This window comes from Felis catus, chromosome A1 (assembly GCF_018350175.1).
Source record: "Felis catus isolate Fca126 chromosome A1, F.catus_Fca126_mat1.0, whole genome shotgun sequence".
Lineage (NCBI taxonomy): Eukaryota > Metazoa > Chordata > Mammalia > Carnivora > Felidae > Felis > Felis catus.
The window spans coordinates 92471433-92498773 of NC_058368.1; the positions used below are offsets into that span (position 1 = coordinate 92471433).

Here is a 27341-nt window from a genome sequence, read left to right on the forward strand (position 1 = left end):
TCATGGTTATTCCAGTACCTTATTTCCTTGACAAATGCTCCAGTCTGTCTCAGCTGTCACTTGACTCTCCTTCTACCACACTCTTACCACCTCCCCCAGTTTCCCTCCCTCTTCTCCCTCAGCTCTGATGGTATCTTTCACCCCATGGCCTATTCTGGTGATTGTGCAAAAGGGGCAGGAATTCTCACTTAGCACAGTGGCCAACTTAGCCATTCATTATGAAATACTCACAAGTTCTTAGCATGTTTCATGCACTGTGGGTGATTTAGTGGCTCGTCCTGGAGCCTATGCGTAGTGGGGAAAACAGAAATCAAACAGGCATGCAAGTAACATATATAATGACAAAGTATGTGGGTGGAGGAAGACATTACTACAAAAAGAATAGCACAGATAATGGCCCTGAGGTGGGACTCAGGATAAGGAGAGAGGCCAACTTAGTTGTGCTGTAGTGAGCAGGGGAGGGCGAGTCATATTCCACTGTAGACTGTCCCCCTTACTCATTTCACCTGGCTGTCAGTCAAGTAAACTCAGAATCAACAAAGCAAAGAGATTCTGAAGGATGGACAGGTACTCTGGGAGATGGGGCATCTTTGGGGAGCTCTCACTATGGCTCTGTCAGGGCTCTGCTTTTATGTGAGGCTTAACACAATCTTGGTCAAATGTCCTAAATGGTATTCCTGTCTGCTTTGTACCTCACATTCTGAATCCCATTTCTCTGTGAATCCATTTCTCTCTCTCCTCTCTACCCCCTCTCTGTCCCTCCCTTCCTTCTTTCTTCAAGTGATAATACCTTAAAACTTCCCAAAATTTATAACAGAAAACAAACTACAAATTCAGCAAGCTCAGAGAATGAGAAGCAGGATAAATAATTAAAAAAAAAATCGATGCATAAACATACCGTATTCAAGCTGCAGAAAGCCAAAGCCAAAGAAAGAATATTGAATGAAGCCAGAGTGGGGGAAACTTTACCTGTTGTAATATTGTGATTTATAATAAGAAATATATTGGGGACACCTGGATGGCTCAGTCAGTTAAGCTGAGGCTCAGGTCATGACTTTGGCTCAGGTCATAATCTCATGATTCATGGGTTCAAGCCATGCATTAGGCTCTGTGCTGACAGCTCAGAGCCTGGAGCCTGCTTTGGATTCTAAAAAATAAACAAAACAAATAAACAACTTTATAATAAGAAATATATTAGGGCGCCTGGGTGGCTCAGTCTGTTAAGTGTGTGACTTTTTTTTTTTTTACTGTTTATTTTAGAGAAAGAGAGAGAGAGACAGAGTGCAGGCAGAGGAGGGTCAGAGAGAGAGGAAGACACAGAATCCAAAGCAGGCTCCATGCTCTGAGCTGTCAGCACAGAGGCCAATGTGGGGCTCGAGCCCACGGACTGTAAGATCATGACCTGTGCTGAAGTCAGTTGCTCAACCAACTGAGCCACCCAGGCATCTGACTCTTGATATTGGGTCAGGTTATGATCTCATGGTTTGTGAGATCAAGCCCCATGTTGGGCTCTGTGCTGACAGCATGGAGCCTGCTTAGGATTCTGTCCCTCTCTCTCTCTGTACCTCCCCTGCACACTCTCTTTCAAAATAAATAAACTTAAAAAAAAAAAAGAAATATATATTTGGTCTTCACCCCATATAGAGAGGAGTCTTTTGCTATGTTAATTAGGTGACTTTTGGACCCCAAATGAGGGGGGAGGCTGGTTGCTGGGGAAACCAACCACGGGACTAGGAACAGGGCTGGATTTCCAATCAGTCACCAGTGGCCGATGATTTTAAGCAACAATGCCAATTGAAGCCTCCATAGAAACCCAAAAGGGTGTGGTTTGGAGAGTTCCAGATGGGGAGCTTCCAGAACTCCGGAAACTCATTTACTCACTAGAGTACCCATTTAGTACAAATGATATTAGATGCTATCAATAGCCACATAAAGAGATACATAGGGCAAGGTCCCGACCAAAGGAGCTTCTGCCCCCTTGGAATTTAGGGCCCATAACGTGGCATGTGGAATGTGTTTTGGTTCATCCACCAGAAGTGTAGAAGATAGTCTAATAGATAACTGCTCAAGGTAATTATAGCATAATGTATTAGTTGAATATAGGATATGGGTAAGTGGAAGGATGGAGACCATGTTGCAAGGGATGGGAAGGAGGATTGTGAATGCTCTCTTATGAGATACCCTCCATGAGGTGCCGTTTGAGAGTGGACTTTGATTAGTTGAACATGTATACTGCAAACTCTAGGGAAACCACTAACAAAAATTTTTTAAAAAGCTACAGAAGTTGATATAATTCAAACATTTATTTTATCCGCTGCTCATACATGAGAAATACCTTTAAATTTAAGTGTGAGCTCTTTGTAAGAGTGAACCCTTGTCGGGTAGTGGAAAGTGACGTACCTGGCTTTGGGGAATGTGGGCTCCTGTTTGGTCTCCATTTTATGTTTCAAGGATTAGGATGTAAAGAGGAAATGGAAGACGGTACATTTCTCTCTGTGTGCTCTGATGTTGTCACTTTCACCTTTCTGAGCCCTGATTCCTCGCTTGCCAGTGCACTACCTGCAGAGGTAGCCCAACGATGCTGTTGTCAGCTTACATGAAACAACAGATATTTAAGCTTTTGAGGAATCCTAGGACTTCCCTCAATTCTTTTTTCTGTTTTATACTCAGTTTTTAAAAAGAAAAATACTTTTCGGGCAAAGGGAAGTTCTCAACAAATAATCACCAAGCTGTCTATCTATTATGGTTGCTAAGCAACTGTTAGTTATTTCCTTCCATGCCGAACATGGAAGCCATATTCATGAAAGAAATGCACTGTTTTGTCTGGAAAGTTTTTGCCACCTGTTCCCCCCCTCAGCTTAAACTATAAATGCTAAGGGTCCTGGGGTCTAACAGTCTAGTTGTTGGCTTTGCTGCAGAAGTTTTGTTCCTCATTTCCTAATGAAATATGTGATGAGTTCAAATGGGGTTGAAAATCTCTTGGGGGACCTGGGGGGCTCAGTCGGGTAAGCGTCCAACTTCGGCTCAGGTCATGATCTCGTGGTTCATGAGTTCAAGCCCCATGTCTCAGGGCTCTGAGGATCCTGCCTCAGATTCTGTGTATCCCTTTCTCTCTGCCCCTCCCCCACTCATACTCTGTCTCTCTCTCTCTCTCTCTCAAAAATAAGTAAAACATTTAAAAAATTTTTTTAAGTATCCAGTGAGTTTTCAAGGATAAATTCTTTACTTGTCAAAATGAATCAGGAATAACTACTCCCATTTGGTTTTGTTTGGTTTGTTTCAACTGTTAATGGAAAGAAAATCTTTCAGAAAGGCATATTAGTCATCAAGACACTCTACTCCCACTTTATTAGATACATACCTTGTTTCTTGAGTATGATGGTGACATCACAGAGAGCGGAAGTTTGCCTTTCCAAGTGCTGGCTACCAGCCAGATGGGGCCACGCACAAGTTCACAGGCTCTGCACCTAGGAGGTAGTGCACTGAAGGATTGAAGGAGGAGGACACGATCAAGTAGGTAGGTCAAACTTTTTGCATATTTAGGGAGCTCTAAAGTCAGAGCTCACAGGCTTGCAGCCCCTAAGTCTCACTTCCATGTTCCCAGTGAAGGAAATGGGGTGGAGAGTGACCCTGAGCAGGGCAGAGCTACTCTGCTATTCCCCTCAGATGTGGGCATGCAGACAGCTGCCCAAGGAGCAGGGTCTAGACATGCTTGGAGATGCCAGCTGCTGTGGGTCATGATCTCCACGAGGGAGGTGATATCGTCCAAAGGATATGTAAATATACAACAGTCCATTGCAAAGCCATGGGGTCTTAAGGGACCCTGAGGCGAGGAGCATGAAGAACTGGGGAAGGTCCAAAGTCAGTCTCAGGAAACAGCTCAGATCAGAATAACTGTGGAGACAGAAAATACAGGGAGAACAGAGGGTGCCTTTTAAGTACGTCGTGTTTTGTAATTTCGAAGTTACCGGGTTTCAAAACAGCTGCTTATGTCTTATTAGCTAAGCAGACACCTCATTTTGTAAATGCTGGAGTGACTTAATTAAGCCAATGGATTTTAATGTTTGATGAAGGAAGAGGCTGAAGTTACGGGCATCGATTGTAGGGAAAATGAAAAGCTATAGTCAGGGACCTGGGAAGTAATTACCAGTCCTGTCCAGGATATTCCCTGAAATCAATGGGTGGAAGCGTGGTGTTCGTGAGATGTATTCAATTCTGTTAACAGGGAAAATCTCCCTCATCATAAACGCAGACCTGAGTCCCTAGCATGAAATAATAACTAAAGCTTTGGCCAAGAGCTGCCGTGACTGCAGAGGTCACGCAATCCCGGGAGACTCCCACAGTGATCCTAAATTTTAGGATACTGATAAGATAATCCCTACAGGTTTTATTTTTTTTTTTAATTTTTTTTTTCAACGTTTATTTATTTTTGGGACAGAGAGAGACAGAGCATGAACGGGGGAGGGGCAGAGAGAGAGGGAGACACAGAATCGGAAACAGGCTCCAGGCTCTGAGCCATCAGCCCAGAGCCCGACGCGGGGCTCGAACTCACAGACCGCGAGATCGTGACCTGGCTGAAGTCGGACGCTTAACCGACTGCGCCACCCAGGCGCTCCCCTACAGGTTTTTTTTTTTTAATGTTTATTCATTTCTGAGAAAGAGAGAGCATAAGTGGGGGAGGGGCAGAGAGAGAGAGAGAGAGAGAGAGAGAGAGAGAGAGAATCCCAAACAGGCCCTGCACTGTCAGTGCAGAGCCCGACGTGAGGCTCAAACTCACAAACCATGAGATCATGACCTGAGCTGAAGTCAGACACTCAACCAACTGAACCACCCAGGCGCCCCTCCCCACAGTTTTTAAAGCAGCCTCCCATACGATTGCAGAAGTATTCGGACACAGGACATCATCAGACTCATGACATAGTACTGTTTATTGACAATACTTTATTTTGTAATTTTTAAAAAATATTTATTTATTTATTTTAGAGGGGGGAGAAGGGCAGAGAGAGAGGGAGAGAGAAAGAATCCCAAGCAGACTCTGTGCTGTCAGCCCAGAGCCCGATGTGGGGCTTGAACTCATAAACCGCGATACCATGACCTGAGCTGAGATCAAGAGTGAGCCAAGTGAGCCACCCAGGGGCCCTGACAATACTTTAAATCCTGAAGTTGGGGCGCCTGGGTGGTTCAGTCAGTTAAGTGTCTGACTTTGGCTCAGGTCATGATCTCATGGTTTGTGAGTTCAAGCCCTGCGTTGGGCTCTGTGCTGATAGCTCAGAGCCTGGAGCCTGCTTTGGATTCTGTGTCTCCCTCCCCCTCTCTCTGCCCCTCCCCCACTCACACTCTGTCTGTCTCTGTCTGTCAAAAATAAACAAACATTAAGAGAAATTTTTAAAAATCCCAAGATGCATGGGCATCCATCCCCTGGGCATAGTCCCTCAGTAAGACTCAATGATGAGATTCTCTTCTGGAGGCAAAGAGAAATTCAGGGTCAGCTGATCTGCTCAGTCTTCGGTTCCCTATTTACATGGTAACACTTGGAATAGGAAACAGAGACAAAGCGGCCATGCTGGGCCACTGGTGCTCCTCCTTCTCCTCGTGGTTCCCTCTTTGCTATGCCCTGGTTCCGGTGGGCGGGAGGAGGTAGCTGGCCCGCTGGCTCCTCTGGGTTTCCACTCAAGCATGCTCCCTTAACCTGGAGATCACAATCCATTTGGAAATTCAAAGTAGTGCAGAAACCTTCCTTAAACCTCTTCTGCTTTCCTTTCACTGGGACACAAATGACCACCTGTTGTCAAGCTTGGCTGGTGCTTTGCTCTGTCTTCTTCATATTATCCCTTCTGGCTTTCCTCTCTTATTTTAATCTCCAGTCCTCTCTCTCTTATCCTGTTGGTCGGTCAGCTTTTCCCTTCTTTCGTCTGGATGAATCTACTTTGTGTCTGGATGCAGATGTTGTACAATGTGTATTTTAAGCCCCCCCCCCCCCCCCCAGATCCTAGAAAAGTCAATTATCTATTTATATTTGGTTCTCTGTTTATAGCCAGGACCAATATGCTGCCTCATAATTGTTTTTGAGAAAATGATATATTAGTAGCTTGGTGGTATGTTTTTCCATTCCGTCAATTCAATCTTCTGATGAAGGTTTGGATTTATTTTTCCTGACCTGTTATCTACAGATTTAATTACAAGTGAATCCTGTATCATTTTCTGCGGTCTTTTGCTGGGGGGGGGGGGGGGAGTCACTTGCCATGTGCAGCAGTAAAACCACAGGGGAATTTTTTCTCTGCTTTGATCAGCAGCAAGGTTAGGAAAGGAAGCCACATACGTCCCCCATCTCCAGCAAAAGGGAGAGGGAAATTTTGCCAGACCAAGCTTTAACTCAACAGGGGTACAAGTACTTGTTCGTTAGAAAGAGGGTTTTTCGGGAGTGTTTTAAAAGTGATTTTCTCCCTCATATAAAGTAAGGCAATGTATGTGCACACGGGAGCCTGGCATCTTTTTTCTTGGGCTTAAAAAGTTTTTTTTTAATGTTTATTTATTTTTGAGAGAGAGAAAGACAGAGCATGAATGGGGGAGGGGCAGAGAGAGAGGGAGACCACAGAATATGAAGCAGGCTCCAGGCTCTGAGCTGTCAGCACAGAGCCCCACGCAGGGCTCGAACTCTTGAACCGTGAGATCATGACCTGAGCCGAAGTCGGACACTTAACCAACTGAGCCACCCAGGCGCGGGCAAGAAGTTTCCTTAACAGGAATTTCACATCTGTTGCTCCATCTATTCTGGACTTGTATTTTCATTATACTTCCTGCAGGGAATTTTATCCCAGTGTAGTATATTTTAGGCTTGGAATTCTTTTACTGATCATTCTACCACATGTCTGTGCAAGAAAATACTTATATAAATTGAAAGTAAATTGTTCTTCCTAAATTTGACTTTACTATGATATTCTTTGTGAATGATTTCTGGGGAAAAAAAAATTTCTTTCAGATTGATTTAACCACAAACTTGATTATTTCTGCACAATTAATCAAAATAAAATAAATAAAAATATTGATATGTGACTTGTAAACACAAAAGATAATATTTTTGAAGACACTTTTCTCTTAATAAAACCAATAGGACTTGTTGTCCAGTTTGTGTATGAATATCGATAAATATTACTTATTGCTGGAATAAAAATAGGGCTGAACATCACTTTTATTTATATTTTTCTTTTCTAGATACGAGGACCAAAGCCCTGTTCCCATACCCATATCCCATAAGTATATAGAAGGAGCTGTGTTATGTGTATAGCAATGAATTTTTGAATTCCTTCCAAATTGTGCATCCAAATCACATAGTTATAGGTCATCAAAAATTAATCTTAATGTATAAATTATAAGTATATAATATATAAAGTTTTAATGTACCAGCTGATAACTTGATTAGGTGCCACTTCAATTTTGTTGAAATTGAGGAACGGAAAACTATCCGATTTCCTTCCAGGTGGATTTATTACCTGCTCACTAGACCTATCCTCCCTCCCAAGTTCAGGAATGCATATCAAAAAAAACTTTATCAACACTTACCAATGATTGTTAATTGTACCCATGATTCTTTACTTTTTGGGACCTTGTTGAATGTATCCCCAGAAAGCGTTGGAAAACAGAAATATTATTGATTTAAGAACACTTCTGTCGGTTTAATACTTTTAAAAGTGCCCAGAGGCAGTAAGGCTCTGGGATCTGCAGTCTTCCATACAGTGTCCTCCTGGCCTTGATCTCTAGGGATTCCCTCTCAGGGAGGACAGAATTGTGAGGCATGGAAGAGGTCATGTCCGGGGCGCCTGGTTGGCTCAGTCACTGGAGCATCTGACCAGCTCAGGTCATGATCTCACCGTTCGTGAGTTCGAGCCCGCATCGGGCTCTGTGCTGACAGCTCAGAGCCTGGAGCCTGCTTCAGATTCTGTGGTCTCCCTCTCTCTCTGCCCCTCCCCCATTCATGTTCTGTCTTTCTCTCTCTCAAAAATAAATAAACAACAACAAAAAAAAGAAGAGGTCATGTCCTTGGGCATCCTGGACCTTTTTATTTTATTTATTATTATTTGGGGGGGTAGGGGCAGAAGGAGAGGGAGAGAGAGAATCTTAAGCAGGGTCTATGCCCAGCACAGAGCCTGATGTGGGACTTGATCCCATAATGGTGAGATCATGACCTGGGCTGAAATCAAGAGTTGGATGCTTAACTAACTGAGCCTATCAGGTGCCCCTCCTAGAGTTTTTTAAACCCTGAAGTGATGCACCCTAGTAGAATTGGGGGTGAGAGATACTCTTTCCAATTGTAAAGGGTAAAGGGTGACTGGGAAGGAGGAAGAGGGTCGAAAGGAGAGAATCAGCATGATGTCTCCAATCGAGACACATTCTTAGCTGCTCCATTTTTTAAAATTGAGATATAATTAATATAGAACATTTTATTTTATTAAAAAATTTTTTTTAAGTTTATTTGGAGGGGGGAGGGACAGAGACAGGGAGAGAGAGAGAGAATCCCAAACAGGTTCTGCACTGTCAGCATGGAGCCAGCCTCAGGGCTTGAACTCACAAACTGTGAGATCATGACCTCAACGAAAACCAAGAGTTGGATGCTTAACCGACTGAGCTACCCAGGTGCCTTAGAACATTTTATTAGTTGCTGGTGTACAACATGAGGATTCAGTATTTGTATATATTGCAGTCAGCTGATCCATTTATGAAACAAGAGGTAAGAATTGAGTCTGGATGGATTTCCCTGAAAACCCACCATGCTGGTCGCTCGTTTTTCCCTTGGAAAAACTTAGTAGTCCTCCAAATGTACGTGTTTTCAAGTTTGCAGGCCACTGCTGTAGGGCAAGCCACCAATATCCTTAATATCCTTATTTGTTATATGTTTTCCTCAAGGTAAATACGTAATTATCATTCATAGAAAGTTTTGTGACTTTTGGCACACTTTCCTCAGGAATGATGAATAACGCTTACAGAATTCACCTTCACTTGTCTTATGAGAAGGAAAAATGGTCATATTCCTGGCACGAGAGGAATTTCCACTTCTGTGGAATTTACCCGGAAAATGCCTCCATAATATCTAAAGCTGGCCCCTGGATAAATGACCACAGTAACAGACATGAAATCTCCAAACCCTCCTTTCCAACAGTTCACCGGACCCTCAGGTCCATTAGTGCTGATGATCCTGCCTAGGGAATGATAACAAAGTACAGTGCCTGAGCCAGACCTTGGCAGGAGCCTGCCTGAGCTCCTCATGGCACACGAAGTTTCTCCCTTGGCAATTACCCTTTGCTGGTCGACATTTCGGGAGACATAAAATCCCAGCAACCCTGAGTGACTCTTAATGTCTCCAGACAATCTGGGAGCCAAGCTTATTTTTACACACTCCTGACTCTGTGATTGCCCAAACCTGTTCATTTTGGGTTAGAGCCACAGACCCTTTTTGAGTGAACATTTGAAAAGAGGAAAGCAGAACTGCTTTATTGTAACTATGGAAATGGGCCTGGAGTCCTGCCCATGTGTCTATCCCTACGTTCTGGACAACTCGGTTTATAAAGCAGTGTCTCAGGTGGCTTCTCATGGGCCAGTCTTACTTGCCTCCAACACCTTTGTTACAGAGCAAGCATGGTTGTTATTATGTGGATGCTTATTGAAATCACCTGCAAGCTTTAAAAGATACTGACGCTTGAGACTTGTTCCCCCACTACCAAGAGCTTCTGTTGTTTTTTTTAAAAAATGTTTATGTACTTTTGAGACAGAGAGAGAGAGAGAGAGAGAGAGAGAACATGAGTGGGGGAGGTGCAGAGAGAGAGGGGGACAGAGGATCTGAAGTTCTGTGCTGACAGCAGATCATGTGATCTCATGTGAGATCATGATCTGAGCCGAAGTCAGATGCTCAACAGACTGAGCCACCCAGGTGCCCTGGGCTTCTGTTTAAGAGCTCTTGGATCTCCTGGCCTAAGTGATTATATAATATGCAGCCAAAGTTGAAAATCATTGCACCAAAGAGTTTTTTTTTTAATGTAAATTTGATTATGTCACATTCACTCTTGATATCTTAGTTTTTTTTTTTTTAATGTTTATTTTATTTTGAGAGAGAAAGTGGGAGAGAGAGGATTCTAACCGGGCTCTGAGCTGTCAGTGCAGAGCCTGACTCGGGGCTCGATCTCATAGTGAGATCATGACCTGAACTGAAATCGAGAGTCAGTCGCTTAACTGACAGAGCCACCCAGGCACCCCACTCTGAGTATCTTAAAGCTTCTTGGTGGTTCTCAAAGTGTGGTCCCGCACAGCTTCAGCATTGCCCGCAACCTGTTAGAATTACAAATGACTGGACTTAACCCCAGACCCCTTAAATCAGAAACTGTGGGAGTGGGATTCAGCAATCTAGTTGAACAAGCCCTCCAGGTGGTTCTGAGTCATGCTGAAGTTTGAGAACAACTGGCCCACAAAATAAAGTCCAAGCTGGAGAGCCTGGCATGCGAGAATGTTACCAGGCCCCCAGATGAGTCCCACCAACAGAGTACTTACTCTGTGGTCTGTTTTCTGTCAATACACGTTTATGTTTATAAATATATCTTTATAAACATATTTGTTTTTGTTTATAAACAAATATTTATAACATAAAGATATTTAAAAATAAGATCCTTTCATGTAATCATGGTTTAATATATCCAACCTTCTTGTGATTTTCAAATGTTATTGAGTAAAAGCAACTCTCTGACAAACTTGTACATGCGAATGCCTAAAGCCATCCCCAGAGACTCTGATTCAGTAACTCCGGGTGGGACTCAGACAGCAGTTTTACTTTTTATCTATTTATTTATTTATATTATTATTTATTTTCATTTTTTCATTTACACCCAAGTTGGTTAGCATATAGTGCAATAATGATTTCAGGAGTAGATTCCAGTGATTCATCGCCTACGTATAACACCCAGTGCTCATCCCAACAAGTGTCTTCCTTAATGCCCCTGACCCATTTAGCCCACCCCCCCTCCCACAACCTTTCCAGTTTGTTCTCTGTAACTAAGAGTCTCTTATATTTTGTCCCTCTCTCTGTTTCTATATTATTTTTGCTTCCCTTCCCATATGTTCATCTGTTTTGTGTCTTAAATTCCACATGTAAGTGAAGTCATATGATATTTGTCTTTCTCTGACTAATTTCGCTTAGCATAATACCCTCCAGTTCTAACCACGTAGTTGTAAATGGCAAGATTTCTTCTTTATCCATTCATCCATCGATGGACGTTTGGGCTCTTTCCATACTTTGGCTATTGTCGATAGTGCTGCTAGAAACACTGGGGTGCATGTGTCCCTTTGAAACGGCACACCTGTATCCCTTGGGTAAATATCTAGTAGTGCAATTGCTGGGTCATAGAGTAGTTCAGACAGGCAGTTTTAAAAGCACCACACCTCAGGTGGTACCTGGCAGACTCAGGCGGGGGGAGCATGCAGCTCTTCATCTCAGGGTTGTGGGTTCGAGTCCCACATTGGGTGTAGAGATTCCTTAAAAATAAAGTCTTTAAAAATAAATACATGAAAGCACCACAGCTTGGTTCTGATTGTAGAGAAAGCCACCACTCTGAGGGTCACACCAAAGGAAGCACAGCAACTTTAGCTGTGCTCTCCTGATGACCATGTGGGTGAGCCCGTGAGATAGTTTAAGAGAGGGCATCTGGGTATCTCTGTCAGCCTCTCCCTACATGAGCGAAAAACTAAGCCCAAGAAGACATACCTTTCAGCATGATAGCAATTTGTGAAAATAACTGGTCACTCAAGCCTATTGCCTGGGCTTTTTGTAATTTGCATTTTTGAAAACAACAACGTCAACAATAACAACAACAACAGGAGAGAACGTAGGTGACGACATTAAATGTCAAGTGAGTAAGGCATACTTTAAAAACTTAAGAAGAGAAAGAAAGGTCTTTCTGTTTAAGCTATGTGAGAGTCAGGCTTAGGTTACTGGAGGTGGTTCCTAAAGTCGCAACTGATTTATTTTGGAAACCGAACGAGTGTGAGGTAAGAGTCAAAGCTCTTTATTTTAATTTAATTTTCTTGGCACATCCAGTTGTTACAGCATACTTTGCGGAATTACCTTTGCATCTTGGTCGAAATAGGTTGCCTGTGTATATGCAGGTCTATTTCTGAGCTCTGTTCTGCTGATCTCTGTGTTGGATCTTCCCCTGATGCCAAACTGTCTCGACCAAGGTAGCTTTTTCATAACTCAATTAGTGTAAGTCCTCCAACTTTATGTTGAAAAAAATTAGTCTGGCTATTCTAAGTTCTTTAGATTTTCATATACATTTTAGAATCAACTTGTCGATATCTCTAAAAGAAGCCTCCTGGCACATTGGGGTGCTGAATCTTCAGATCACCTTGTGGAGAATTGACGACATTGAATCTTTCCATTTATGGACATAACTCTCCATTTATTTAGGTCTTTTAATTTAATTTAACTTAATTAAAAAAAATTTTTTTAAGAGAGAGAACACATGTGCTCACTTGAAGAGGAGGGGCAGAGGGAGAGAGAGAATCTTTTTTTTTTTAATGTTTATTTATTTATTTTTTTAGAGAGAGAGTGCACACATGCAAGAGGGCACATGGAGGGTGGGGGTGCAGAATATCCCAAGCAGGCTCCACACCGTCAGCACAGAGCCAGAAGCAGGCCTCGATCTCATGAACTGTAAGATCATGACCTGAGGTGAAGTCAAGTACTTAACCTACTGAGCCACCCAGGAGCCCCTATTTATGTCTTTTAGAATTTCTTACCAAGATCTTTGATTTTCAGGGTCCAGCTCTTACATAGAGTTGGTTACATCGGTCCCAAATATTTCTTGTTTTTTGATGTTGATTATATTGTTAATGGTTTTTTAAAATCTGTTTTAATTCAAATTTTGCTAATCTATGTATAATTGATTTTCATGTATTCACCTAGTATCCAGTGAACTTGCAAACTTGTATAATAGATCTAAAAAGTTTTTGTAGACATGTTAGGATTTTAGTTTATTTATTCATTTATTTTTTAATGAAAATTGATTTTATTTATTTTTATTTTTATTTTTTTAATTTTTTTATATTAAATATAATTTATTGTCCAATTGGTTTCCATACAACACCCAGTGCTCATCCCAACAGGTGCCCTCCTCAATGCCCATCACCCACTTTCCCCTCTTCTGTTTTTTATTTTTATTAAAAAAAATTTTTTTTAATGTTTATTATTGAGGGACAGAGAGAGTGCAAGCCGGGGAGGGGCAGAGAGAGAGAGAGGGAGACACAGAATCTGAAGCAGGCTCCAGGCTTTGAGCTGTCAGTGCGGAGTCTGATGTGGGACTCAAACCCACAAACTGTGAGATCATGACCTGAGTCGAAGTCAGATGCTTAACTGACTGAGCCACCCAGGCACCCCGACGTGTTAGGATTTTGTATGCAGATATCACGCTGTCTGGGAATAAAGACAGTTTTACTTCTTTCTTTCCAATCTCTATGTCTTTTTTTTTTTTTTTGCTTGCTTTATTAAGGTGACTAGAAATTCTAACAGAATGTTAAGTAGAAATGGTGAAGGGCGTCTGGGTGGCTTAGTCGGCTGAATGCCTGACTATTTTGCTTAAGGTCATGATCTCATGGTTTGCGAGATCGAGCCCACATTGGGCGTAGCACCAAGCATAGAGCTGGCTTAAAATTCTCTCTCCTCCCTCTGCCCCTCCCCACACTCATGCTCTCTGTCTCTCTCTCAAAAAAAAAAAAAAAAAAAAAAAAAAAAAAAGTGGTGAGAGTAGGCATTGGCTTCTTCCTGCTCTTAGGGGGAGAGCATTCTTTCACCATTAAGTACAATATTAGTTCTACTTTTTTTTAAGGTAGTCTTTATCAGATTAGGGTAGTTCCCTTCTATTCCTGGTTTACTGAGAGCTGTTTACCACTAGTGACTATTGAATTTTGTCAGATGCTTTTTCTGTACCTGTTGAGATGATCCTCTGGTTTTTTGGCATACGTATGTACTGTTGGTATATTGATGGTGTTGATGTTCTAGCAGCTATGCTTTGGTAAGAGAAATCACCTGACTTGAGAGGAAATTTAAAAAATGGAACTACCACTGACAATCAAGAAACCTCTTCTTGTCATAGATTATTTCCCCCTGCTGTGCTTCATGGCTTTAAACAATTGCAATGGATTAAAAAAAAAAGTTGGTTTTTCCTTTCATCTATGCTAATGCTTTCCATTAGGAATCAATGATATTGGATTATCCAAATTTAGTACTGGCATTTTTGCAAGGGAGAATAATGAAATGTTGTCTTCTGCCAGAGAGGAAAGGGAATTAATGTTGATTAAGAATTCATTATTCTTATATAAACTCTTTGTATGTAGTTTATCATGTAAAACTGTCCTTACAAATACCTAGTAGCTGAGAATCATCTTCATTTTTCAGATGAGACGACTCAGAGAAATTTACTCATACAATGAATCAGATTCATGCATTTTTAGTTTTAAAAACAATAATAAGGACATCTGGGTGACTCAGTTGGTTAAGCCTCCGACTGAATTCAGCTCAGGTCATGATCTCACGGTTCATGAGTTCGAGCCCCACATCAGGCTCTGTGCTGACAGCTCAGAGCCTGGAGCCTTCTTTGGATTGTGTCTCCCTCTCTCTTTGCCCCTCCCCTGCTTGTACTCTGCCTCTCTCTCTCTCTCCCTCAAAAATAAATTTAAAAAAAATTAAAAAAATTAAAAAAAACAACAAAAAACCCAACAATAAAACATTACAGAAAATTTGGAAAAAAAGAAGTAGTAAATCACTCACCATCTCCATGCCCTTATGCAATAAGTATTTTTGGGAACAGATGTTGATTTTTTTGGTCTAAATATCAGTATGAAGAGCCACTGTGTTAAATGCTTATATATATTCTTCTAATATTTACCATTTACCACGTGTGTATGAGGGAGAAATGTAGGTAAAACACCTGGTACTATATCCAGCACTTAATATGAACCAATAAATGATGGTTATTTAAAAAAAATTAATTTTATTTGGGTATTTTTTTCAAAATTTTTAATGTTTATTTATTTTTGAGACAGAGACAGAGCAAGAGTGGGGAGGGGCAGAGAGAGGGGGAGACACAGAATCTGAAGCAGGCTCCAGGCTCTGAGCTGTCAGCACAGAGCCGATGTGGGGTTTAAACTCACGGACCATGAAATCATGACCCGAGCTGAAGTCTGATGCTTAACCGACTGAGCCACCCAGGTGCCCCAAATGAGGGTTATTTTTATTATCGTTGCCATTTTGTGTCTTGACCACAGCATGGTCTCCCCAAGGGTACAGATAGTGTTCTCAATAGTAGTCATTCATAGTGCCCAACATGAGATGTGGCTTTTAAGCGATACTGTGGGATCAGTGGCTGGTTGATGAACTCACCAACTCCTGTTCAGTTTGGCAGAACAGGAACAAAATCTGTCCAGCCTGCTCATGAAAGAGAAGGAGGAGTAAGAAAGACTGAAATCTTCTGGTGATGGCAATAAGCAAAAGCACATAATATTGCCTGTTAGAATCTTCAATTCAGGACAAAGGAAATGCTCAGTTGGTCGCTCAGAACATGGTGCTTGTGGCTTCATGATCCTAACTCACCCTCAGCCCTTTGATTCCTCCACCTGCAGGCATACCCATCGTCAGCTTCAAAGTCACGTTCTCAGTCCTGACCCACCAGTGAGCGTCGTGTTAACTCCAAGGAGGAGGAAGAACATTGAACGGTGGGAAAACAGGTGGAAGGCTCTCTGCTGGCCTGTGCTGGAATCCTGGTTCTGTGTTTAAGGAAAAGTTTAGGATGCTTTTAGTGGCTAGTTGAAATAAAAATCGGAACACATGAAAGCGCTCTCAACTCGTCTACCAATAAGGTAATTCCTCAGTTCATGTAACGGGACTTCCCATGGGAGTAGGGCTTCAGAGATGGCGGTTGGCTCCTCAAAGATGCAGTTGAGAACTTAGGTCCTGCCATCCCTCCGTTCTTCCACCCTTGTGTTAATGGCATCCTAGGCCCAGCAGCTTGACGGCCATGGTGTTCCCGGACATAGCATTCACATCCAGCAATGACCAGGGGAAGAGGGAGACTATGTGTCTTTTAATTCCCTCTTACGAATCACAGGAGGCAGGCATCACAGCAGGACTGGACAGAATTGGGTGAGTTACCGGTGAAGGAATGTATTATCACAAAGCTGTCAGGTGTACCCTGGATGTGGGGTGGGACCAGCTTCCCAGAAGACCCTTCTATACACAAAATCTTGGCTTTCAGGAGAAAAAAGGGGCAGGGATGGATGTTGGGTAGGAAAGTTCTGTGTTTACATTACGTGGTCCCTTTGGAACTGGGTGTCCTGAGGCTGGAGTCACAGCCTGAAGTGATTTGAGTTAGTTTATCACCTGTCAAGTGGGAATATTAATGCACTGCTCCCAGGGTTTTTATGTATGTCAACTGAAATTATATATGTAAAAGAGCCATGGAAAGTGGTGTCATTGTTGTCTTATCTCTTTAACTCACACCGGATATCCTAATGAGTTTAGTAGTTCAGTAATGATTTTCTGTGTCTTAGTCCTATCTCCAGTTAGATTGTAAACATCCTGAAATTGCTTATCCTTTGGTGATCTATATTTTCTAGAATATTGAGCCCATAGTATGTTCTAAATGTTTAATTGACTGTAGTATTCTCCATTTAAAAAGCATCTTTTACAGACAACAGAAAGAATCCTCATAAAAAAAAAAAACAAAAAACATTTATAGGGTTCCTGTGTGAGTCAGTTAAGGATCCAACTTTAGGCACAGGTTGTGATCTTGCAGTGCGTGGGTTTGAGCCCCACACGGGGCTCCGTGCTGACAGTGCTTTGGATTCTCTCTTTCTCCTTCTCTCTGCCCCTCTGCTTGCATTCTCTCTCTCCAGAATAAGTAACCTTTAAAAAGCCTTTCTTTTGGAGTGTTTCAGTCTTCTTACCTTTTGCAACGTATAGATTCATTTATTAGCACTTTTGCAAATAAGGGAAAAGTACATTCAGTTCCTCCATGATTTTAATGGCTCCATACAGTTTCTGTTAGGGTCAGTGATAAAGTACCAGACAGAAATCAGGATCAACAATGTGAAAAATGATCAGGGTCAGGGCCTGTGTCTAGCCCGGTGCAGGTTTAATCCTGGTAAAATTGTGGTTAGTGATACACACGGTTACTGAGAAACACGATGCATGGAACTGGACGGAAAATGAGCTCACACGGCACCCCAGGAGGCCAGGGGATGTACCGCGGACATAGAGGGTGGAGGTCAGTCTACTCTTGTTTTAATCAGAGACTACTTGGGCTTTAGGCCTTATCTCTGAAGCTTCTTGTAGGAGCTGAAAAAGCCATTTCTCCTCCCGGTCTCAAAGTTACTCTCCTCGTTCAGGGTCACCACCCCATTCACAGTTTATCCAATATTTTCTCAACTTCAGATCCGATAAAATTTCTTAATGGTGGAATACAGTCCGTGGTATTGTAATAGCATTGTACGGTGATAAATGGCGGCTACCCTTGCGGTGAGCACCACGTAAGTACAGAGAAGTTGAGTCAACGTGTTGTACACCTGAAACTAATGTCATTGTGTGTCAATGATACCTTAATGAAAAAAAAATTTAAGTTATTTTTAGCCTCCCTTTGCACTTATATTTTGCCACTTTGCTACTTAAAGTAGCAGCACCTGCTAGGTTACCAGGCACATGTGATAATAATTGGTATCATAATTAATTGAGAGCTTGTGTTCACTAATGTTCCTACTCATCTTTTTTTTTTTTCTTTTTTGATGTGTATTTTTGAGAGAGAGAGCGAGCGGGAGTAGGGGAGGGGCCGAGAGAGAGGGAGAGAGAATCCCAAGAAGACCCTGCAGTGTTAGGGAAGAGCTGGATGCAGGGCTTGACCCCATGAACCGTGAGATCATGGCCTGAGCTGAAATCAGGAGTCCAACACTTAATCGACTGAGCTGCCCAGGTGGCCCTCTCCTCATCTTAAAATGACTTTTAACTTTTATTAGTCCGGTTTTATAGATGAGGAAGCTGAACCTGAGGGGTTTTTGTAACTTGCTCAAACTGATTGGTAGATGAAGGACCTGAACCCAGGTAGGTCCTTTAGGCTTGGAAGCTGCCGCTCTCGTCTGACTATATCTCAAATACGATCTTGCTGAGTCTCTGTGTTCTTGTCGTTAAAGTTGGCCAGTAAGCTTACCAAGATTTTCCATGCCTTGAGGCTCTAAGTTTTATGAATTCTAAGATTAACTCATCAAAATCTTGCAGGGAAGTAACATTCTTGGCATCCCTCCTCCTGATTTAAATACCCTGGATCGAGTGGGTATGTTAAAAAGTAAAAGGGCTTTATTTACATGTGAATATGTACATGAGTATGAATATAGATGTATAGAATATCTTCTTTAGTATTGTATATTTACAGACTTAACCAAGATTTTAGAAGTTGTGAGGTTTGGAAACCTCCCCCTCCCAATATGCCATTACCAGTAGCTTTCCTTGAAAATATAGGAACATTTGGTAATTATTTGGTAATTGACATTATAAATATTAGATACATTTTCTGTGTGATAGAACAAGTAGGTACTCTCGTTAATAATCATTTTTATTTGGGGAGCCTGAGTGGCTCAGTCAGTTAAGCATCCAACTTAGGCTCAGGTCATGATCTCTTGTGGGTTTGAGCCCTAAGTCAGGCTCTAGGCTGACAGCTCAGAGCCTGGAGCCTGCTTCAGATTCTGTGTCTCCCTCTCTCTCTGCCCCTCCCCCGCTTGCACTGTTTCTCTCTCTCTCTCTCAAATATAAATAAACATTAAAAATAAAAATAATGATCATTTTTATTTATTGGGTTGATGGGCTTTGCTAAGGGCCAGCATTTAAATGCCCTAAGTTAATAAAAACTAATTTATTTTGGGGTGCCTGGGTGGTTCAGTCAGTTAGGAGTCCCACTTTGGCTCAGGTCATGATCTCCTGGTTCCTGAGTTCGAGCCCTGCATCAGGCTCTGTGCTGACAGCTCAGAGCCTGGAGCCTGCTTCGGATTCTGTGTCTCCTTCTCTCTGTCTATGCTCCTCCCCTGCTCACACTCTGTTTCTCTCTCTCTCTCTCAAAAATAAATAAACATTTAAAAAATTAAAACAAAACTAATTTATTTCAACAAATCATTAAGTGAATCTCAATTTTTCTGGAGTTTATGTAAAATATATTCATGAGCGGTTGGGTTTACTTTGGCAGAGGAAGGCAATGTATCCTGCTAACTAAAAACCTTATCTCTTATTTTGAGAAGTAAATTGGTGAGCAAAACCAGATTTAAGCTGGAATAACTTCGGTAGTCAATGAAAGAAAAAATACAAATCCTGTTTCCAGGGAAAGTGTATTTGGTGATGACTCAGACGAATGCCGGGGCCTGATAAGAGGGCTCCTTTAGGGTTTTAATTGAAATGTGACTACAACAAGGGATTGACAGAAATCACTTCTGATTTCCAGATAAATGCATACATCCAATGTCACTGAAAGCTGATAAGACAGATTTCCAGCGAAGAGATTTAAATAGTACCTCCTGCCCGGCTTATTCTGAAAGAGGAGGACGCCCTTGCAACTTTGTTTATTTGACAACTGAATTTTTAATGGCCGTCCGGGTGTCACTGGCAGTAGAGTAGTATTATTTCCATTTTCTCAGACGTTTTCAAGCACCTTTGTTCTCTGTGGCTATTGAAATGTGAAGTAATAAGATAATATCAACAGCTAGCTTACAGGCTTCCATTGTCATTGTTAGAGCAGAACACTGACCTCTAAGGTTGTTGGTTTCCCAATGTGCCAAGAAACGCATCTTTGGAAGCGAGGTCTAACACCTGCATTATCTTACCATGCTGCATGCGCATGCACCTCGGGGCAAATGGTGCCCAGCAGGGCTAGCGCATTGGGAAGCCATGGGTCTTCCTAGTTTGTTCCCCAGGAATGCAGCTTCTGGTACTCGATGCAAACCAGGTAGTATTCTGTCACCTCCCTTCAGTGTGGCTACTGAGACTACTTCATTCACAACTGCAGGAAGGAATCTTCTGATTCAGTGGAAGGAACTAACTATAGAGGCATGGGAAGAGGATCCTGTTTGGGGAAGAAAGGATCAACGGCCCCAGAGCCTTTCCCTGCCATTAGAAATTGGGTTGCTCTGGTGGAGCCACGCTGAAAACAGTGTGGAGGTTCAAAAAATTAAAAATAGAACTAACCTACAACACAGCAGTTGCACTACTAGGAATTTATCCAAAGGATACAGGAGTCCTGATTTGAAGGGGGCACATGCACCCCAGTGTTTATAGCAGTGCTATAGCCAAATTATGGTAAGAGCCCAAATGTCTATCAACTGGTGAATGGATAAAGAAGATATGGTACATATACACAATGGAATACCACTCAGCGATAAAAAAGAATGAAATCTTGCCATTTGCAACAATATGTATGGAACGGGAGAGTATGATGCTAAGTGAAATAAGTCAGTCAGAGAAACACAGATATACATGATTTCATTCATGTGTAGAATTTGAGAAACTTAACAGATGGCCATAGGGGAATAGAAGAAAAAATATGGAAGGAAAAATATGAGGGAAGCAAACCATAAGAGACTCTTAAATACAGATAACAATTGAGGGTTGAAGGAGGAGGGGGAGATTGGTGATGGGTATTAAGGAGGGCACTTGTTGGGATGAGCACTGAGTGTTGCAGGTAAGTGATGAATCATTGGATTCTACTCCTTGAACTCAAGACCCCAAGATCAAGAGTCGCATGCTCTGCTGACTGTGCCAGCCAGTCACCCCTAAGCTCAATATTTTTTTTAACCAAGCTTCTCGTGTATGAAAATATTGAGGAAATATAGTTTTCTCTTGGTTAGTAACTTGTTACTAACATAGTAACTTGATAGTAGCTTCCAGTAATAGGAGCTTATACGTCTTCTAGGCCTGGGAGTGTGCCATTTAATGTATTTTCTAGGTAAATCTTTCATTTGGTAGAGTTTGAAAACCATAGGCCTGGAAGAATATGTTCTTTAGATTGTTCGGAAGTATGGATATGATGGTTTTTATACCTCCACTTGACTACACCACGGTACCCAGATATTTGGTTCAAAATTATTCTAGATGTTTCTAGATATTTCTGTGAAGCTATATTTACATAAGATTAATGTTTTAGATCCATGGGCTTTGAGTAAAGCAGATTATCCTCCTAATGGGGGTGGACCTAATCTAGTCCTGTGAAGGCCTTAACAGAGAAAAGACTGACCTCCTTTTAAAGAGGGAGGTTCTGCCAGCAGACTGCCTTCAGACTCAAACTACAGATCCTCTCTGGGTCTCCGGCCTTCTGGCTTACCCTTGCTGGTTCTGTTAGGTCACAAAGAAAACCTTGATAAAATTTTTAAAACATGGAAACATAGAAATCGTGGGATCTTACTCTCAGATCACAATGCAGTAAAAGTAGGAGTTAACACAAAACAAAAACCTCTCCCATACAGTTGAAAATTTCAAAAAAGAATACAGTTATCATTGTCACATTCCATATAGAAACTCCTAGCAAAGGCCACTTATGAGTTCAGAAGAGAATTTGTAGCTTTACACTCTTCCTAAACAAGGACGAATGGAAATAAATTACGCATTCTACTCAAGACCTTTGAAAAAACATCCCATGGAAAATCAGAAGAAAAGATGTAACAAAGAAAAGGCAAAGCAGGAGTCAATAAATAAATGGAATCTAAAAACAAACAAAGTAGATAGAAATAGACTCATAAATACAGAGAACAAACTGGTGGCTGCCAGAGGGAAGGAGGTGGAGGGATGGGTGAAATGGGGGGAGGGGATTAAGCAATACACACTTCCAGTCATAGAATAAATAAATCATGTGGATGAAAAGTACAGCCTAGGGAACACGGTCAATAATAGAGTAATAAAATAGTATGGTGACTGATGGTGAGTACACCTGTGATAAGCCCCGAGTACTGTATAGAGTTGTTGAATCAATATGTTGCACACCTGAAACTAATATAATGTCATATGTCAACTCTATGTCAATAAAAGAAATCTCAGGTAAATGACTTTATGTCTCAAGGAACTTGCAAAAAGAGAGCAAACTAAACTCAGGAGTTAGCAGAAGGAAATAATAAAGATTAAAGCAGAAATAAGTGAAAGAGGGAATAGGAAGACAAATAGAAAAAGTCAACAGAACTAAGAGGTGGTTATTTTGGGGAAAAGATAAACAAAATTAACAAACCTTTAGCTAAGAAAGAGAGTGAGCTAAAATGAATTCAGAAAGGAAAGAGGAGATATTGCAACTGATGTCACAGAAATTAAAAAGGATCCCGAGAGACTACAGGGAACAATTATACCCCAATAAACTGGATATCCTCTAAGAAATGCGCAAATTGCTAGAAACATCAACCTTCTAAGACTGAATCATGAAGAAATAAAGTCTGAACAGATTCATAATAAATAAGGAAATTGATTCAGTGATCCAGAACATCCCAGAAAAGTCCAAGACCAGATGGCTTCACTTGTGAATTCTTCCAAATATTTTTAGAAGTATTAACATCAGTCCTTCTCAAACTCTTCCAAAAAATTGAAAAGGAGGGAACATCCCAGACTCATTTTACAAGGCCAGCATTATCTGATACCAAAGCCAGACAAAGACATTACAGGAAGAGAAAACTGCAGGCCAATATTCCTAATGAATATAAATGCAAAATACTAGCTAACAAAAATACTAGTCATCGTCCACAGAATACTAGCAAACTAAATTCAACAGTACATTAAAAGGATCATACCCCATGACCAGGTGGGATTTATTCCTGGGATTCAAGGATGGTTCAAATTAGGTAAATCAATAAACACAATATATTACATTAGTAGAATGAAGGATAGGGTGCCCCAGTGGCTCAGTTGGTTAAGTATCCAACTCTTGATCTCAGCTCAGGTCTTGATATCAGGGTCATGAGTTTGAGCCCCATGTTGGGTTCCATGCTGGGACTGGAGCCTATTAAAAAAAAATAATAATGAAGAATAAAAATCCATATCTCAATAGATGCGGAGAAAGTAGGTGACAAAATTCAACACCTTTTTATGATAAAAACTCAAAAAAACAAAACAAAACAAACTCAACAATACTGGGGATACAAGGAAATTATCTCAAATTATAAAGGGTGTATATGAAAGCCTACAGCATGTACTATGGGGAAAGAGCAGTCTCTTTAATAAATGGTGCTGAGAAAATTGGACAGCCACATGCAAAAGACTGAATCTGGACTGCTAACTCAAAATGGATTAAAGATTTAAATTGAAGACCTGAGACTATAAAACTTCTGGAAGAAACATAGGGCTGAGTTCCTTGGCATCAGTCTTGGCATTGATTTTTTGGGATTTGACACCAGAAGCAAAGGCAACAGAAGCAAAAACAAGCAAGTGGGACTACATCCAACTAAAAATCGTCTACACAACAAAGAAAACCATCAAAAAATGAAGGCAACCTACTGAATGGGAGAAAATATTTGCAATGTACACACCTGATAAGAGCTTAATATCAAAATATGTAAGGAACACTTACAACTCAATAGCAAAACACCCCTAATAACCTGACTTAAAAATGGGCTAAAGACTTGAATAGATGTTTCTCCAAAGAAGACATACAAATGGCCAGAAGGTATATGAAAAAATGCTCATTGTCATTAACAATTAAGGAAATGAAAATCAAAATCACAATGAGATATCGCCTCACACCTGTCAGTGTGGTTGTTATCAAGAATACAAAAGACAACCTGTGTTGGTAAAGATGTGGGAAATTGGAATACTTCCTTGTACACTGTTGGTGGGAATGCAAATTAGTGTAGATGCTATGGAAAACAGTTCGGAGTTTCCTCAAAGCGTTAAAAATAGAACTATCATATGATCCAACAGTACCTGTTTTGTTCTCCGGGGTATTTATGCAAAAGTATTGAAATCAGAATCTTAAAGGGATATTAGCACTCCCATGTTCATTGCATTGAATAGCCAAGAGGTGGAAACAACCTAAATGTTCGGGAACAGATGAATGGATAGACAAATGTGATAAATATATATTATATTATGCAGATTATAATTATTATATATTATTCAACCTTAAAAAAGAAGGAAATTCTGTAATATGTAGCAGTATGGATGAGCACATTATACTGAGTGAAATAAGGCAGTCACAGAAGGACAAATATTGCATGATTGCAACTTACATGAAATATCTAAAATAGTCCAGCTCATAGAACCAGAGAGTATAATGGTGATTACCAGGAGCTGGAGGAGAAGGAATTTCTAGAAATCTAATATACAATAGTGTGCCATCATTAACAACACAGTACTGAACACTTTGTTATTAAAAATTTGTGAAGAGGGTTGGGGTGCCTGGGTGGCTCAGTCCGTTAAGCATCTGACTTCAGCTCAGGTCGTAATCTCGCGGTTCATGAGTTCAAGCCCCACGTCAGGCTTTGTGCTGACAGCTCAGAGCCTGGAACCTGCTTCAGATTCTGTGTCTCCCTCTCTCTCTGCCCCCTCCCGCTGCTTGCACTCTGTTTCTCAAAAATGAATAAACATTAAAAAAATTGTTTAAAGGTTAGCTCTCATGTTAAATGTTGGTACCACAATAAAATAAAAATATAAAAAGTAAGAAGGGGGTGCACCTGGGTCGCTCAGTTGGTTAAGCATCTGACTCTTGATTTTGGCTCAGGTCATGATCCCAGGATTGTAGGATCAATCCTTGTGTTAGGCTCCACGCTGAGCTTGGGATCTGTTTAATATTCTCTCTTTCTCTCTCTCTCTCTGTCCCCCCTCACTCCCCCTCTCTCCCTTGCTCCCTTTGTCCCTTTCCCCTGGTCGTGCTCTCTCTCTCTCTCTCAAAAAAAAAAAAAAAAAAAAGAAAAGAAACTTAAAATAAAAAGTAAAAAAGGTAAAAGAAATGCCCCTGGAACCAGAAGAAGAGAGTCATTCAGCAAAAGCCTTCTTTGTGGGGCGCCTGGCTGGTTCAGTTGGTTGGGCGCCTGGGTGGTTCATTTGGTTGGGTGTCCGGCTTCGGCTCAGGCCATCGTCTCATGGTTCTTGAATTTGAGCCCTGCATTGGGCTCTGTGCTCATAGCTCAGAGCCTGGAGCCTGCTTCAGATTCTATGTCTACTTCTCTCTCTGCCCCTCCCCTGCTCGTGCGCTGTCTCTCTCTCTCAAAACCAAAAAGAAACCTTACAAAAATTAGAAAACAAAAAAAGAAAAAGCCATATTGTGAGGAGTTGTAACTTTTTTTTTTAACTTTTTTTTTTTTTTAACGTTTATTTATTTTTGGGACAGAGAGAGACAGAGCATGAACGGGGGAGGGGCAGAGAGAGAGGGAGACACAGAATCAGAAGCAGGCTCCAGGCTCTGAGCCATCAGCCCAGAACCTGACGCGGGGCTGGAACTCACGGACCGCGAGATCGTGACCTGGCTGAAGTTGGACGCTTAACCAACTGCGCCACCCAGGCGCCCCAGAGGAGTTGTAACTTTTAGTTCTACCCTACAAGGAGGAAGAAGGAAGATACCTATTCCAGTGTGACTTTCCTCCCTGAATATCACCTCCTGCTGGGACCCTCTATTTGCTAAGTCCAACCAGTAACAAAGAACCCGGCTACAGGTACCCAACTCTCTGCTCCAAGAGGTAGGCTCTCTACCTCTTGGAGCAGAGAGTTGGGTGGAGAAAGTTGAAGAGGGGACTTAAAATGGCAAATGGAAGATACACAGCCCAAGTAGGGCCTCTCAGTAAGGTAGGCTTGTTTGGATAATCTTTACATCTTTGTCACCCCAGGCAGCTTATTGTAGGAAGGTGCTCACACAGATGGATTGAAATCAAAGACCAGCCTTCTGGCTGGGGTGGTATCCTCTCTAGGGTTTCTTTTGGGGGGCTGGACTAGTTGAACTGAATCTGACTCCACTCATCCGGTGAAGGACGCTGGGTCAGCCGGTTATATGAGGCCAAGGGGGATGAGATGAAGTCAATCTTGTTGAAGAAAAAAGACCATTAGTTAACACGGTGGTTATGTAAACATCCTTTGTTCAAATGGAGTTCCACCTTGAGTTCCAGGTCTTCACATGTGAAGGTGGAGCTGCTTGGGATAAAGAGGAAAGGAAGTATGGAGGCCTCCAGGAATTTGGGGCTGGAGTTTTGAGGACAGTTTTAAAACAGTGAGCCCATTAATTAATTAATTAATTAACTAAGAGAACATGTATGCATGAGCAGAGGAGAGGCAGAGAGTGAGGGAGACAGAGAATCCCAAGTAGGCTCCACACTGTCAGCACAGAGCCTGACACGGGGCTCGATCTCACGAACTGTGAGATCATGACCTGAGGTGAAACCAAGAGTTGGATGCTTAAGTGCCTGAGCCATCCAGGTGCCCTAAGTGGGTCCTTTTAAAGGCTCTCCCCATGCACACAGGAAAACCAAGAACCAGTGAGTGGAAGTCTAGTGCTCAAGGTCAAACAAGGAGCTAGTAGCTGCAACATGTCCAAAGCCAGGTCTCCTCACTCCCAGTCTCACGGTCTTCCCATCTTTCCTTGCTGCTGTATCATAGCCCGGACTGTTTTTACTTTTAATTGCACATGTTCTCTATGCATAGGCTGCCTGCAGGATATATTTACTCCTTGTGCTGCTAAAGGAGGAGAACTGCCTATGTTCTTTGCTCATAGATGTCAAGGGGAATGGATCCCCTACTTCCTTGAGGTTGTGTATGGTTACTATGGGCATGGCAGCCTTCGACATGGTGTCCTTACAGGGTGATGTTGGCTTGTAATTGCCACATTTTTCCTCATAGTAATTCTCTTAATTATATTTTCTGGGGCTTGACTCACTGTGACATTAGCTGTCCATTTGTCATCTTAATTTTGCAGGTTTTTTTAGAGAGATGCTACTGTGAGATCCTGGTGCTTCTCCAGAGGGCTCGACAGAGTTCCCGGAGGCAGGTGCACAGCCAGGTCTCTGTGTACCTGAAGATTTCGTGGGTGGCCTCCCAGAGGAAGTGGAACTGCTCCCCTGTATCTTCACACTTTGAAATACTACTTTTTAAGAACGAAATGGCTAGACTTCCCCAACTTAAGATGAACCAAAATAGTGCTTTTAGAGCAACAATTTATTGAAACCAAATCCTGGGGTACCATATTAATTTGTACTATTTTCAAGCCAAAAGAAAGTATTGGTATTTATTTCTATTATTTATTATTTTATTATTAACATGATCAATGAGACTTTTGTATTAAGCTAATATCTTAATAAATGAAAGAATAAAAAACCATAGTTTCATT

The 27341-nt window shown here is 41.6% G+C and overlaps 1 long non-coding RNA gene across 2 annotated transcripts; it reads left to right on the plus strand.

Moving 5' to 3' along the window:
* Positions 1-1641: 1641 nt before the first annotated feature.
* Positions 1642-27341, plus strand: LOC105260504. 2 transcript variants are annotated; one of them, XR_006597843.1, is made up of 3 exons: positions 1642-2070; positions 15655-15891; positions 26931-27341. It is a non-coding gene; the product is annotated as an uncharacterized LOC105260504 (long non-coding RNA). The 2 variants fall into 2 exon arrangements; XR_890233.4 differs by lacking the exon at positions 1642-2070 and adding an exon at positions 3228-3517.